Source organism: Urocitellus parryii, chromosome 3, assembly GCF_045843805.1.
Source record: "Urocitellus parryii isolate mUroPar1 chromosome 3, mUroPar1.hap1, whole genome shotgun sequence".
Lineage (NCBI taxonomy): Eukaryota > Metazoa > Chordata > Mammalia > Rodentia > Sciuridae > Urocitellus > Urocitellus parryii.
The window spans coordinates 5,973,535-5,990,299 of NC_135533.1; the positions used below are offsets into that span (position 1 = coordinate 5,973,535).

A 16,765-nucleotide genomic window follows, 5' to 3' on the forward strand; every position below is an offset into this window, starting at 1 on the left:
AAAGGCTCTGCTGTTCTTTACTCAAATTTTAGCACTATTTTTTTTTATTTCACTTTCTTGGATCAAAACATAAAGGAACCAGTGTCCAGAGTAATATGTGCCTTAAACTTGCTGCCATCCTTGGCTTCTTCATTCATAAACTTTGCTTCAAAGACTAAAATTCCCATTCCTCTTTTAAAATAGATTCCTGCTCTCAGCCACTGGCCACTGGCAAGGACTTTTATTTCCCAATGGATGAGAGAGAGACTCTTTCATCTTCTTGGTGACAGTTGGGATGAGGTGCACGTGGTCATCCACACACTTGGTCATACAACTGTCCAGCAGCCACTTCACCTAAAGCTCGTTACTCCCAGTGTCTATTGAATCTTTGGCTGTGTCGTTGCGGTGCATGGTACAGGGGGTCAGGCGGTCCTGGAATTCTCGAGCTCAGTGGTCACCAGGGCCTGGGCTTGCGCCGGAGGTGCATGGCAGCGCTCAGTGCCCTGGTGCCATGCTGTGACGTAGCCTGCCTGTCCTCACAGCAGCAGGAACGTGAGGCCCTGCCTCTCGCGGATGTTCTCCATCTCCACACTCTTCACCACAGAGTCCGCTGCCTCCTGCACCTGGAGCTGCTGGACCTCTGCCCTGGCGACCCCGCGCTGCGCCGCTCCAGAACCCGATGGACTCTGCGCACGCTCCCAGCTGGATGCTTTTAACTGTGAAGCTCGCTGCTTTCAACCAAGGATAGAGAGAGCAGGCAGCGAGGGCCCGTGTCCTCTCCTGCCTACGGGTTTATCATTCTCACTGCAGTCTAACAGCAGGCCAGGGGTCATATCAGGACAAAAAAGAGGGACCTCCATTCAGGATTCCAGAGCTACATTTTTAATTTGCCGCCTTCACCCCCCAGTATTTCCTCCAGGGATCCGCTCCTGCGTTCATGCCGAGGGTTTCATTGATTCTGACCCCAGACAGGCCTGGCTTGGCGCTCATGGGGCTGGGTACCGAGAGGCTAAGCTGGCAGGGCCCAGGAGAGGGCAGAAAGGAGGGGGCTGGGAGACAGTGCGCAGCGGCCTTGCCCTCCCCCAGCCCACTACTGGGGGCCTGAGGGTGAGCGGCGAGATGCTGAGTGGGGAAGAGGGCGCCCCGCAGCCCCCGGTTACCCGACGTGGAGGACACCTGTGGGCGGCTATGGATTCTGCTTTCTGGTCCCAGTGGCATTTCCTTAGAATAAACAGGAGTATGAAGAGCAGTTTTTGTTGAAAGGGTTAGTTTGACAGCAACAGTGAGGGAAACCATTTAGAATTAAGAGTGTATTTCTGAAGCCGAAGTCTTGCTTGTCCCTTTCTCCATCCACCTGCCACCTCTGCAACAACCTCGGGGCTCTGGGAGCCAATCAGGAGCCAGGGATCCTTGATGTTGTGCTGTCTGGCTGCTCTAGCTAGTGAAATGCAGGCTGCCTGGAAGCTGGGCTAAACTCCTAGCGGTGTCCACCAGGGGCTGCAAACTCAGAGCCTCTCATAGAAGTCCTACCCCAGTTCTCCACAGGCCACATCCGTGGTCAGCGCGGGGCCAAGCAGCATGCTCTGCTCCCCTGGCCCTTCGGCACCCTGCCCTCCACTCACACCCCAGAAGCCTACTGTGCTATTATTTCCTGGCTGAAGGTGTCACATGAATTTGTTTGCAGTTCTTAATGTGGTCTTCCATGTGTGGTCAACGTTTTTATTTTTAGAATAACTGGAATTTTTTGCTTTGAAACTGATAGCATCATAAGATTCAACAGGTGAAAATATTTGTCTGAGTGTGAGCAACTTAGTAACAAATATTTTAAATATCCATTTATGCTTCCATTTTGGATAAAATCAAATCTCTAATAAAAAATATGGAGGACTCTCCCTCATCTCCACACCTCTGTGTTCCTTTCTAAAATTAAAGGTAGCTCTGGTGGCTTCATACTTCAACCTCAAAGCCCACCCCCGGGCACATCTGGTGAGAGTGCCCTTGGCCTATGTGGAATAGGAAGCTTCCATCTCTAAGGACCTGGGATTGCCCTGGTCTCTCTGCCCAGTCCAGCCTTATTTCCCGCCTCCAGGTCACTTATCAGCCCCTTAACTGCTCCTTGCCATGCCATGAAACATGGCCACAGGTGCCAGGATTAGGATGTGGTCACCAGGACAAGTCTTAAGAACTATCAGAATCATGGGGTTTCCAGAGGTGTTCTCGCCTTCAGAGCAGAACCCCCTAATGTCTACCTTAGAGATGCTGAGAAGTGTGGGGTCCTGACTTGGAAGGAGGGAGGGTCATGGGATCCACTTTCAGCCACCAGCCCCCACAAACCCCCTTGTGGCCTCCTCAGCTCCAGCCTCTCTGGGCTCAGGTTGATGAGGAGGCTCTGCCCCATGCATCCTCGCGTCTCTCTGTCTTTCAGAAATTTGGGTGAATCCCTTGTCATTGATGCCTGGTTTTCATTGTCTCTGTGTTGTAAGAGCTTCTGCCTCACTACTATTAACTGAGTCCTGCTTCTGGAAGCAGAGGAGCTGACCCTGCTCTCCCCAACCTCCACTTAACTGAAGAAATGATTAATACCTACAAACAGGGCCATACCTCTCTGTCTATATTCACACACAATCGTTGCGGATGTCCCCAATTTTGAAATAATTTTTCTTATGAATTTCTAGTTGGAATTGCTTCAAAATAAACAGTTAACCTAAAAAATGAAAATGACAGCAGTTTAGGCTCTCAGAGCTCAGCTCAGGGGCCAGGTAGAGACAGAAGAACATGCTGCACTGTGTGGTCCTTGCTTGCCCCCAGGGAGCCAGGGTGCTCCTGCTGCTCCCTCCTGATCCAGACCCTGCTGGGACTTTGCAGACACCCAGGAGAAGACCCTCGCTGCACCCCAGGCCAGCACCAGCCTGAGGTGGGGTCTGCAGAGCCTGACCCCAGCCCAGTGAACTGTCTCTCCACAGTAAGCTCCCTCTCTGTCCGAGCCTGCCCCCTGACCCATCCTGAGCACCATCCCAAGAACAGAGGAGGGGAGAGTGGCCCCACTTTAACTCTGTCCTGTGGGTGCCATAATATTCTGTGACTAGCTAGACTACAGATGAAGGAGGCAAGGCAGGCAGTGGCTGTGGCAGAGATGACAGGAAGTGTGGCCTCTCACACAAGTAAGTTGACAAGAAACAAGTTCTGTTTCATGGTTTGAGACGGTTGTGGGAGACGGGCTGATATCACCTGTAGACCACAGACTTCCTGGGACGTGTTGAGACGCCCATGAACAAAACCCACATAACGTGTAACAAATGGGTAAATAGAAGGTGTGAAAGTACAAGAGGAAAATGGCGGAACCTTTGCAGCCTCAGGAGGAAGCCTGTGGTGTGGGTGCTGCAGTTGCTGCACTGCTTCTCGTCCTGTCCCACCTCTGCTCCCTCCATGGTATCCAGGGCTAGGTACGAAGCCAGGGGCTGTGAGAGGACATGGTGTGGTCTGGGTGGGGTACAAAGATACTTGGCCCACCAGGAGGAAGGAGCTGAAGACCCATGTCTTCCAGCTCAACCTGCCTCCTTGGGTATTTTATGCTAAGTGGGGGCAGGGGGCTGGGGAGGGGGTAGGGACAAAGCTGACTTACTGACCTGCCATTGCCTCCAAATCAGCATTTCTGTGATGACTCCTCGGGGTCAAACCCCCAGGACTACAGAGCTGTTTCTAACACTGCTCTCTCAACAATGTTCTTGTCTCTCCCTGGCCTGGTCACTACCCTGGTCTCCATTGTGATCACCAGTTCTTGAGAGAAGGCCTGAGGAGCTGTGTTACACCAGCTCTCTGAGCATTGGGTCAGGATGATGGGTTGGTGGGCCCACTGTGTCATGGGTGAGCAGGAGTTTCATGCACATCTGGGATGGCCAAAAATACTGGAAGACTTCAGATGTTGAAAGAGGAAGAGACCTTAGCTCAAATACCATAATCCTCACTTTAACCATAAAACAAGTGAAGCTCAGAGGCTGTACATGCCTTGTCCAAGGACATAATGTGAGGGCAGAATCAAGCCCACAACCTGCGTCTTCTTCTCTGCACTAAAGGCAAACAAAGTGCTGAGGTGCTGATGTGGGAAGTCAGAGCTGATGGGCCCACAGTGGAAAAAGAGCCACTGTGCTAATGGATGGGTCTCAACAACAGGAACCCAGTCATAATCACCACACACCCAGAGTCGATAAGGACTAATGCATTAGTAAGAAGGAGAGGAGATGACAATGTTAGAGGAAAGTCCCCACTTGTGTTAATGCAGTAGAATGAAGACTTTTGGAGTTGATACCTTCAATTATCATCAGTATTATCCTCTTGGTAGAAGTTCAAATCCCCATCACAGTGTGGAAATGGCTCAAGGCCAGTGGGTCATGCTTGCAGGTGAGGGGGCCTTTCACCAACCTCCGCCTGCACCTGTAATCTCCATCTCTCCAAAAATGAGAGAATCCTTACTATTCTTCAGATTAAATGAACTCCTAAAGCAAAGTCCTTATACAGGTGCTAAACTCAGTAAGAACAAGACTTGTAAGTAGGAGAAGCTGGGAATAAGCTTGGTATCTAGTCACCATGCTCTGTTTGTGTGTGCGTGAGTATATGTGTGCATATATATATGCCCGAGTGTGTGTGTGCATGTGTATGTTCCTTGAATGAGGGGTGATTGGTCTCTAAGGAGCAGCTGGGCAGGATCCCAAGTGGCCTTTCAAGAAAGCTAGGTCTCTGTTCTACTGTGTGACCTTCATGACCCATCAGTTCTGGGTGGAGGGGTCAGATTGAGGGAAGGGTGTTCTAGTGGGGTTGGATATTTCAGATTCCCTAATTTATTTGATAGGGTAAGGAGCTGGGATCAGGGCTGTTAACCAGACATCATAAAAGAAAGAGAGGAAAAAGACAAAGAAATTGAAGCAGGATAGAGATGAACAGATAAGTGGTGGGAAAGTAAAATACAGGGTTTTCGGGGAAAGAAAGAGGTAGGAAAAAGGAAAGAAAAGGGAGAGTTTCTACAGATAGACAGTAACTTTCCTCTTGTCCCAGTTTTACTCCTTTACTTTCATCCACTAAGATGATATAGCTCCTACTTGTCTCATGGCTGGTCTATGAAGTTTGCCTGTTAATTTTTCCTTCTAGGCAATGCTTACTTCTAACTCAAGTCATCCTTCATGCGTTTCCTTCCAGTTGCCAGTTCCTCCTATTAGACAACTCTCCAAGGTCTTCACATATGTAAGGGCTGACATTCTTTAGTGGAAACAGGTCCAGGGAAACCTCCCCAGCAACGTGCGATCATTGGTTGATCCCCCTCTGCCTGTCAATCAGATGATGCTTCTTGGACTCATGTCTCATATGTGTTGGTTTTGTCTTCACAGAAACACATGAAGACAACTGAGGATAAGAAACCAGAATGGTTTCCTCTTTTACCTCCTTACAGTGTCCTCTGCTACATGACAGTCACTTCAGAGAATTTCAACTCTACTTGAACTTCACAGAAATGGCCTTTCCATCTTAGTAATTCCCAGAGGCACAGGAAGCAGTAATATGAGCTCCTTGGCAGAGTGGCTGTGCAGCAGAACAAGCTGTCCCATATGTGGGCTGTGGGTCAGTAGCAGCAGCATGAGCTGAGAACTTGGTAAAAAGCTGAGGCTCTGCTCCAAACCTACTGACAGAAACTCTGAGAATAGAGTCCACCAATCTGTCTTCCAATAAATCCTCTGGTGAGTCTGATGCATGTTAAGGTGTGAAAAGCCCTGGGGATAAAACTTGTTTGTTTTTGCCAAAAACAAGAGACTGAAGTTTTAGTTTAAACGACGCATGAACAAGGGGACAGATATTCCCAAGAAGGGGAATCCCAGTCAAACATGGGTCCAGCTGCTTCCACACATATGCATGGGTGCACCTCCCACCACTATCCCACAGTTAAGTCCTAGGAGAGTCTAATCCTCAATATGACCAGGTTCAGGGTCTTAGGAATAAAGGTCGAGGGCCAATAAGAAACATGGGAGTGGTGAAACAGAAGAAAAATGTTTTAATTGCAATAAAGACTTTCATTCAAAACCCAATCAGGATCCTATAAGGGATAAAAGGTACAAAATAACAGGAAGACCACAGGAATAAAACCCAAATGAATCACTGAGGCATCCGGTTTCTATTCACAAAGAAAAAGCTCTAGATTAGTCTTTTAATTTTTTTGGAAAATTCCCAACATTCCAGAACTAAACTGAAATGAATGAATAGTGTACTTTTACATATTAAGTGACAAACAGAAAAATTCATGAGACATAAAAAATGTGGAGAAGCTTATAAAACTAATATGGAGCTCAGCCTTAACACTTGAACAAAGAAATAAATTAAAACACTTTCATTGAAAAATCATGAGTGGATGAAAAAAGTGTGTAGAAACTGAAAATTTGCATAATATTTAAACCCTGGAATCACTGACTACTCAGAAACTACACAGATGAATCGTGTGTGGTGGTGAACAGCAGAGAGGGATTAGGATGAATCTGCCCTGCTCTAGTGGCTCCCCATGCCACTGTCTCCAAGGAAACATGGCATTGATTAGATACTGAGCCAGGCTAGGGCTGGCAGCAGATCCAGCAACCTGCCTATCAGTAGATCCTTCCACTGGGCTGGCACTGTTGATCTGTACCCCAGACATCGGACGGATTTCATTGATTTTTGGCAGTTTGATACCTGATTATGCAGCCAATCAAGTTGGAATGATGAATTCATGAGAAATAGTCTGAGCAGATACATCCCAACCTGCCCAAAGTTCTTACCACTGGACTGGATTCATTGCCCCTGAACACAGTATTAACGTGTCATAGGACAATGAGACTGTGCATTGCCAGTTGGTGCAGCTTGGTCCAGTCTGGCTATGGAGTGGCAGACTGTCTTTGAATGGTATAGGCCTCTAGGGGTGTCCCTCCAGGTCAGGATTGAAGCACAGGGACAGGGTAGTGTGGAGAAAGCTCACAGTGTCCCTGCCTATGCAGTACCTGCCCTGGCTGTCTGCAAAGATGACTGAAGAACCTGACAGCTTGGGCAGGTACGGGATGGTCACGCCCTTCGGGGGGACTCCAAGATGACCACACAGGCTGACTGACACACTCAGTGATGGATTGCTGAAGGCCAGCAGTAGTGACGGCCTGCTCAGTTGATGGGGAGCATACCCCTGCCACCTGAACTTGAGCCCTGGACTCCCTCTCATTTCCTTGATCTTGCAACCGCCTTTTCCAATGAGAGAGCCACAATGACTAGCAGAGGCCACCAGCCTCAGAGTGACCCAAGTCTACTGTGCTATTGGTCATAGAGCTGCTGATGTCCTCTACCAATTTGTCCATAATCGTCACAAAGGTTTTGAAGATGGCAATAGTGGGTTCGGACCAAGTGATCATTCTCACAACAATTCTCTTCTGAGATGTTGACACGTCAACCACTCTCCCCGTGCATCTTCTTAACTCATTCTCCTTTCTTTCCAACAATACTGCCAACTTCCTTTCCACACATAAGTAGTCGAATGGTGACAGTGACATTTATTTACCTTCAGTCACACCTGTGTCCATGTCAAGCAGGGTTATGGGGAGCAGGACTTTGAGTGGTCAAGTCTTTGGTCACTGTTGTGGGTGGAAATCAAAATCTGCAGGGGTGAGGCAACTGAGGGGGAGAAGAGGGGGGAGGGGAAGGATGGGAGTCAGGAAAGGAACAATGGGGCAGGCAGAAGGTGAGAGGGGCCTTTGGGCAGGTGGAAGAAGAGGGGTTGGAGGAGAAGGAGGAGGAGGAAGGGGAAAGAGCCCTGGGGCTCACTGCAACTGCTTTAGCTGCTGGCTCTGCTGGTCTGGGCTGCAGCTCTTTTATTTTGGCTCCTGTTCCAGAGCTTTCAGTCCATTGTCAGCCCATGGCCCTGTGGCTTTGGGCTGTGATGGCACATACACGGTGGCAGGAACACATGGCAGAGAAGGCCTGTTCACCTCTGGTGGCCAGGAAGCAGAGAGAGAAACATCTCCTCATGCTCCCCACGACCTAACTTCTTCCTTCCAGTAGGCCCACCACCTCCCAGCAGCACTGGGGACCAGACCTTCAACACACAAGTCTCTGGGGGACACTTTTCCAAACTATAGTATTCTTCCTCTGACCCTGAAAAATCTCATGCCCATTACATAATGCAAAATGCATTTAATCCATCTCCAAGAATTCCCAAAGTCTTCATAATTCTAGCATTGCTCACACCTCCAATTTTAAGGTCTCCTCTGAGACCCAAGGCATACTCAGTTATAAGTCCCTCTAAAAACCAAAAGAACAAATTAAATATTTCCAAGATATATTTGCACAGGAAAAAAAGTCCCCTCCCAAAAGAGAGAAAAAGGAAAATAATGCGTAATAGATCAAAACAAGACCAAAACCCAGCAGGGCAAATATTAACTCCTATGGCTTCATGTCTGGCACCCGGGGAACACAGTGCTGTGACATCTACTTCCACAGGCTTGGGCAGCCCCACCCCACTAGCCTGACTGCCTGAAGCTCATATGGCCACTCTCTTGGGCTGGCTCTGCTGGCTGCCTGCAGCTTCCCTTGGCAGATCTTCCACATTCCTAACATCTCTAACCTCCTGCGGCCTCCACTGTAGCTTCAGTTTTACACATCACCCTGTCTACGGGATTCTGACCCTAACATATATTACTGCCCTCTAGGCTTTCCTTTAATCTTGGAGGCAGTCTCTACGACCCCATAACTCTTGATTCTGTATGCCTGCAAAACCAGCATCACATAGACAATGCTTAGTTTTGTCACCTGTGTGAACTGTCCCTGGATCTGCTCTCACTATGGCTGTAGTGGCTTTTCTCAGCCCTGATGGCTGAGCATGGAGAAATAAACCTGGGGAAACAATGACCTAGGCAGCCCTGTGCGAGCAGGCTTCCCTGGCACTCTCTTCTCACATCAAGTCTTTGAAATAATGTACACGTTTACATCCTTGGCCCTGTGATGGGGGGGGGTCTTGCTGATTCCTGAGATGCCCTCAAGATATATTTCCGATTGTCCTGGTGCAAAGTCATTGGCTTTATATTCTTTCTCCTGCCTCTGGTTTATTTGTACAGATATTACAGGATGACATCAGCCCCTGCAGATAGGGGGCTGGGGGTCACATCAGTCCTTCTGCCCTCTCATTCACAGACAGAGGCCTTTACTATGGAGACTTTACGGGGATCTGGGCACCTTTGGGAACCTAGGTACCTTTGGGAACCTGAGCTGGAGCCTAGGCCTTGATCCTTGAGTGGCAGAGCTTGCAGCCCTTAGTACTGTGGGCACAAGCATGCTTCCTGAGCTTGGGGTGGGCAGTGCATGCCAGTTTCTTGAATTACTTATATATTACGGATATTAATACTTTATCAGATGCTCTTTTTTTTAAGTATTTGCTGTAGCACCTGAAGTATTTATCTTTCACTTATTACTCTCTCCCTAGAATATAAAGCACACCACTTCAAATGAAATAGAATCTGATATCAGTGTGCTTCCGATGAACTCCTACCCTTCTCATTTCATACTGACATTTTCACTTCTTCCCTTATCTTACACATCTTGCCTGTTTTCTGGGTGGTTTCGCATGGGGCAAGGAGGGTGTGACTCTGCTCCTTGTTTTGCCATTTTGATTTCACAAGGAAGCTTTCTGGCATTTATTTTTTAATTTTAATTTTCTGTTTGTTGTTTGTTGTCAGACTATAGAAGTGCCATAGCTTTTGAAAATGTTGATTTTCGTATTGAGACCCATTGCTCTACTTTTACTTCTGATAATCTGTCTGAAAATTATTTTTCTTTCTTATCAATGCTCAAACCTGTATTTTTTATTTGTTTTCCTTACCTTGCTAGTTAGGAGCTCACTAAATACTAAATAGAAGTAAGTCTCCTTTTTGCCCAATATTAATAGAAATACCTGAGGGGGGTTTTTTGTTTTGTTTTGTTTTTCAAGAAAAACTCTCTTCATTTGTCTACTTTTACATGCTTTCAGTATCTTTATATAGATATAATTTTTTCCAAGTTTTTATAATTCTCCCACAGGAAAGTTTATGTAATCAGTTCACTTCTCACCATGATTTTAAAGATTTTTAGTCATTATAATTTGATGTACAAAAATTTCATGACTTTTTTCAAATATACCGTTTTAGTCAGCCTTTTCACTGCTGTGACTAAAAGACCCAACCAGAACAGCTGTAGAGGAGGAAAAGTTTACGTGGGGGTCACAGTTTCAGAGGTCTCAATCCCTAGGCAGCAGGCTCTGTTCCTAGGGGCTCAAGGTGAGGCAGAACATCATGTGGAAGACAGTGGTGGAGGGAAGTGGCTCTCATGATAATAAGGAAGCAGAGAGAGAGAGACTCCACTTGTCAGATACAAAATATATACCCCTGTCGAGAGCCATCCGTGTGTGGACCACATCGGCGTCACAGTCACAGCCTAATGAATAGGAGAATCTGGTGTCTGGGAAGTTCCCATGGACATTTCCTCTGGTGGACTGCCCAGAGACATTGTGAACCCTATTCAGGCTCTGTCCCAGGTCCCACACAGCCCCTCTGAGAAGGGTGTGACCTGCCAAGATGCCAGTCAGCCTGCTGACTGCAAGACACCATGAAGCAAGATTCCACCCCTGAAACCTTATTCCTGCCTTTGATGTACCCCCTAAATAAACCACAGGAGCCAGTTTCTAGTTGTTCAGCTCCAGCTTCTGTGTGGAATTACAAGTGATTCCAGGAAGAGGAAACAGAATATGCAATGTGATGGCAGGGAGCTCACAGGTAACCAAAGGAGGTCCAGGATGGCTGGATCCTGAAGGAAGTCAAGGATGGCTAGCTGCTAAATTGGACTTCTGGACAAGTCAGAATGTACAGAAGTAATGTTGCAGATATAGGTAGATGATTTGTACAGGGACTTATTTTTATGTTTGGATCCTGAAATTTTTCTTATTGAAAATGGAAAATTGCTGCAGGGTTGGACTGAGCTATTTCATGGTCAGGTGCCGCAGTTTGGCTGGGCACAAAATCACCAGCCACTCAAGCAGGAACAAACTTTATTTCCGAAACTCCCGCCAATGCCATGCACTCTCCTGGGAAATATTCCGAACCACACACGCAGCATTCTCCCAGGCCACAGTACACCAACAGACAAATCCCTCCTCCGGAAATCCCTCCTACCGCACCTCCCCAACCAATGGGAACTCTCAGGGAGTCCTGCTAGAGCTCCAAAGTAGCAGGCCAAGTTGGACAGCAGGGGTCTAATATCCATTTGAATGCAGATCTTAACATAATCATATCATCTCAATGGCTTGCTGGTGTCACCTTTCAACCAAAAATGCCATGCATCATTCCTACTTGGCTATGGCTCTCAGCAGTCAGAGATGGGTTATGAGTGTTATGTGAATTATGGATTAAAAAGCCTTCTCCCTCATGTGCTTTACATGAGGTGAATTCTGCTTGCTTTATTGGGGCCCTCTGCTTCCTCTGCCTCTCCATCCACCTCATCCTTTTAGTACATGCAAACAGAGCAATTGTGGTCAAACTGACCTAGAGAGGAGCCCTGGCTTGACCCTTTGAGGTGATTTCACTGGGTTCTCACCCACTCTCTTTGTTCTGCTCAGAACCTTGTGAAAACCTTTTTCCGGCCAGGGTTGTGGCTCAGTGGTAGAGTGCTTGCCTAGCATGCATGAGAAACTGGGTTCAATCCCTGGCACCACATAAAAATAAAAAAATAAAAAACACAAGGCATAAAATAAATTCTGGGTCTGTGATTAAAACAACAACAACAAAAAACAAACAAACAAACAAACAAACAAACAAACAAACAAAAAAACCATTTTCCCCTCCAACCACTCTACAAGAAAGTTTCTTTCATTTTAATTTTTATTCTCTCTGAGTTCAACTATGTCTTGAGAAGATCTTGGTTTGGGGTGTTTTGCCAAGTGTGGAAAATAACTGTTTTGAACTTAGAATGTAAAGGGAAACCTCAAGATCCAGGGCTGCTACTGAGGCAAGATCTGTCCTCGGGGAGAGCAGAGAACTGTCTTACCCTGTATGACCTGATGATGCTGAAATTCCTATCTGACAAAACGTGCCTGCTGCCCACTCATTCTGAAATATCAGTCCTCTCTCATGAGTAGACATTTTCCACCAGGATGGTAGCCAGGCAGAGGGAATGGCACACGTAGAAGAGGTCAAAGGAACTGAAAAAGACCAAAGTATCTGGGCAGAAGAGTTACCCATGCAAATCCTTAAATACTGGGTGTCCTCTGGGAAGCTTTCTGCTGCAATCTGCAGCCCATTCCTCTTGAATGGTCAGTATTTTGTAAAAGATATAAGCTCTGAAGTCCTAACACTACAGATCCTGGGCTAGATTAATGTCTATTCAAGGTCTAGGGATTGACTATATCATCCATTAAAATGAAAGAAATTGTGTCCCAAGTAGCTACCCAAAATACCCAGAAATAAGTTTAACTATAGAAGTGAAAGAATGTGAAAGGAAATGAAGGTCCCTCAAAAAATAGAAATGCCTAACATGTTCATGGATTGGAAGAATTAATATTGTGAAAGTGTCCATACCACCCAGATCCATATATTGATTCAATAAATTCCCCATCAAAGCATCAATTACATGCTTCACAGAACTAAAAAAAATCCTAAAATTCATATGGAAGCACAAAAGGCCCTGAATAATCAAAATAATCTTGAACAGAAAGAAGAAAGCTGAAGGTATCACAAAACCTAATTTTAAGACATACTATAAAATCATAGTAATCCAAACAGCATGGTATTTGCATAAAACAGGCACACAGTTTAGTGGAACAGTATAGAAACCCCATAAATAAACCCAGGAACCTATAGTCAACTGGTTTCCAACAAAGACATGAAAAACATACGTTTAGGAAAGTACAGCTTTCTTGGTAGGACAACATGGAGAAGATTGGAACTTGACCCCTATCTCTCACCCTGTACAAAAAATCAAATCAAAATGGATCAAAGACCTAAGGAATCAGTGGTTTTATACCTAATGGATGAAAGACCTGAAATTTCATAACTATTAGAAGAAAGCTTATGGGAAAAACTTGAAGACATTGGCACAGACTATGATTTTTTGGATATGACCCCTAAGCAAAGCAAACAAAAGCAAAACTTGACAAATGAGATAACATCCAACCAAAAAGCTCTGCACAGCAAATGACAGAATGAAGAGAAAGCCCACAGAATGGGAAAAAATATTTGCAAACGGTTCATCTGATAAAGTATTAATATCCGTAATATATAAGTAATTCAAGAAACTGGCATGCACTGCCCACCCCAAGCTCAGGAAGCATGCTTGTGCCCACACTACTAAGGGTTGCAAGCTCTGCCACTCAAGGATCAAGGCCTAGGCTCCAGCTCAGGTTCCCAAAGGTACCTAGGTTCCCAAAGGTGCCCAGATCCCCGTAAAGTCTCCATAGTAAAGGCCTCTGTCTGTGAATGAGAGGGCAGAAGGACTGATGTGACCCCCAGCCCCCTATCTGCAGGGGCTGATGTCATCCTGTAATATCTGTACAAATAAACCAGAGGCAGGAGAAAGAATATAAAGCCAATGACTTTGCACCAGGACAATCAGAAATATATCTTGAGGGCATCTCAGGAATCAGCAAGACCCCCCCATCACAGGGCCAAGGATGTAAACGTGTACATTATTTCAAAGACTTGATGTGAGAAGAGAGTGTCAGGGAACCCTGCTCGCACAGGGCTGCCTAGGTCATTGTTTCCCCAGGTTTATTTCTCCATGCTCAGCCATCAGGGCTGAGAAAAGCCACTACAGCCATAGTGAGAGCAGATCCAGGGACAGTTCACACAGGTGACAAAACTAAGCATTGTCTATGTGATGCTGGTTTTGCAGGCATACAGAATCAAGAGTTATGGGGTCGTAGAGACTGCCTCCAAGATTAAAGGAAAGCCTAGAGGGCAGTAATATATGTTAGGGTCAGAATCCCGTAGACAGGGTGATGTGTAAACCTGAAGCTACAGTGGAGGCCTCGGGAGGTTAGAGATGTTAGGAATGTGGAAGATCTGCCAAGGGAAGCTGCAGGCAGCCAGCAGAGGCAGCCCAAGAGAGTGGCCATATGAGCTTCAGGCAGTCAGGCTAGTGGGGTGGGGCTGCCGAAGCCCGTGGAAGTAGATGTCACAGCACTGTGTTCCCCGGGTGCCAGACATGAAGCCATAGGAGTTAATATTTGCCCTGCTGGGTTTTGGTCTTGTTTTGATCTATTACGCATTATTTTCCTTTTTCTCTCTTTTGGGAGGGGACTGTTTTTCCTGTGCAAATATATCTTGGAAATATTTAATTTGTTCTTTTGGTTTTTAGAGGGACTTATAACTGAGTATGCCTTGGGTCTCAGAGGAGACCTTAAAATTGGAGGTGTGAGCAATGCTAGAATTATGAAGACTTTGGGAATTCTTGGAGATGGATTAAATGCATTTTGCATTATGTAATGGGCATGAGATTTTTCAGGGTCAGAGGAAGAATACTATAGTTTGGAAAAGTGTCCCCCAGAGACTTGTGTGTTGAAGGTCTGGTCCCCAGTGCTGCTGGGAGGTGGGGGCCTCCTGGAAGGAAGAAGTTAGGTCGTGGGGAGCGTGAGGAGATGTTTCTCTCTCTGCTTCCTGGCCACCAGAGGTGAACAGGCCTTCTCTGCCATGTGTTCCTGCCACCGTGTATGTGCCATCACAGCCCAAAGCCACAGGGCCATGGGCTGACAATGGACCGAAAGCTCTGAAACAGGAGCCAAAATAAAAGAGCTGCAGCCCAGACCCGCAGAGCCAGCAGCTGAAGCAGTTGCAGTGAGCCCCAGGGCTCTTTCCCCTTCCTCCTCCTCCTTCTCCTCCAACCCCTCTTCTTCCACCTGCCCAAAGGCCCCTCTCACCTTCTGCCTGCCCCATTGTTCCTTTCCTGACTCCCATCCTTCCCCTCCTCCCTCCTCTCCCCCTCAGTTGCCTCACCCCTGCAGATTTTGATTTCCACCCACAACAGTGACCAAAGACTTGACCACTCAAAGTCCTGCTCCCCATAACCCTGCTTGACATGGACACAGGTGTGACTGAAGGTGAATAAATGTCACTGTCACCATTCGACTACTTTTGTGTGGAAAGGAAGTTGGCAGAATTGTTGGAAGGAAAGTAGAATGAGTTAAGAAGATGCACGGGGAGAGTGGTGCACCTGTCAACATCTCAGAAGAGAATTGTTGTGAGAATGATCACTTGGTCCGAACCCACTAATGTCATCTTCAAAACCTTTGTGACGATTATGGACAAATTGGTAGAGGACATCAGCAGCTCCATGACCAATAGCACAGTAGACCTGGGTCACTCTGAGGCTGGTGGCCTCTGCTAGTCATTGTGGCTCTCTCATTGGAAAAGGTGGTTGAAAGATCAAGGAAATGAGAGGGAGTCCAGAGCTCAAGTTCAGGTGGCAGGGGTATGCTCCCCATCCCCAGCCCTTTTTATTTTTGAGACAGGGTCTTCCTAAATTGCTTAGGGCCTTGCTAACTTGCTGAGTCTGGCTTCGAACTTGTGATCCTCCTGCCTCTGCCTCCCAAATTGCTGGTATTGCAGGCCAGTGCCACTGCATCTGGCCTCCAGTCATTTTTTTTTTCACAATAAACAGTAGTCAAAAATGATGAGTCTGCTCAGCTGGTTACTAGCTACTTGGTTTTGAGAACAGAATTGGTAGGACCTAGAAAGGCATCCATACCTATTAAGCACTTGAGTCAGAGTCAGAAGTTCAACTGTTGTGCTTGCTCTGAATGAGGCCACTGTGTGGGTTGGACTCAGGTAAGGTCTTCTGCTTTACCCATGCACTGTCCTCAGGAGGACCCGTGGAGGGTCCAGAGTGAGGTTTGGTGTGATCTGCATGGTGGTATTTCTTCTTGGCCCAACCCTCCTCCTCCAGTTCTGCTGAATGCGTTCGCAGTACAAGGAAGGGGACATGGGCCCTATTACCTGGCCTTTCTTCCTGTGGTCTGACCACAAACGTGAGTGACAGAGGAGACAGAATGGGGAGGAGGTGAGACAGGAAATGATTGTGGCCGAGCTAAGATACATGTTTTTCTATGCACAAATGAATTTACAATAAACCATTTGTGGTTCATTTCTTGAAGATATGAAGGTTTATTGGAAATAAAAGTTTTCATGCCGTGTTATGCTGAGATGTAGGCTGCAATGGTTCCTTTATCCCTTGCTAAGTTTTGATCTATAGCATCCTTCAGTTGTAAGAAAGCCGAGAATGCTTTATTTATAGGAGGAAGTCAAAGTCAAACAAGAGGGATGGTGGCAGCTACAGAGTAGAAAACCTGGGAAAGGCAAGGTCCCTAAGGCACAGCCTCTGGCAGGGTCTAAAATGACCTCCTGAGAAAGCCAGAGTTGCCTCTCTCATCACTGAGATTTCAAGGTGCGTCTGGCCAGACGTGTGGGTGCTATGGCCCGACAAAGAATATTAAGTAACTACCAAGCACAAAGAATTAACTTCTATTTGGAGATTTTCCAAAATTTCCAAAATCTAGAATTAGGCTTTTAAAAACTCTCTTATTTGTTCTTCTATCACAATATAGGAAAGAAACGATTTTCCCCCAGTAAATTTGGCATGCAGTTTCGATAAATCTGCATGAATTTCCCTTTTCTTGAAGTCTGCCATGGAGTGGACTTTATGCCTGATAGACTGGGACCCTGGAAGCCAGGTGCCTCATTGATATTCTTGTGATGGGGGTTTGGACGCATTAGCTCCACCA

The 16,765-nt window shown here is 46.5% G+C and overlaps 2 pseudogenes; both read right to left on the bottom strand.

Annotated features, from left to right (window-relative positions):
• Window positions 1-174: 174 nt before the first annotated feature.
• On the bottom strand, window positions 175-812 carry LOC144253615 (protein FAM136A pseudogene; annotated as a pseudogene).
• A 5,224-nt stretch (window positions 813-6,036) lies between these two features.
• On the bottom strand, window positions 6,037-7,553 carry LOC144253616 (poly(rC)-binding protein 2 pseudogene; annotated as a pseudogene).
• Between the last annotated feature and the right edge of the window lie 9,212 nt (window positions 7,554-16,765).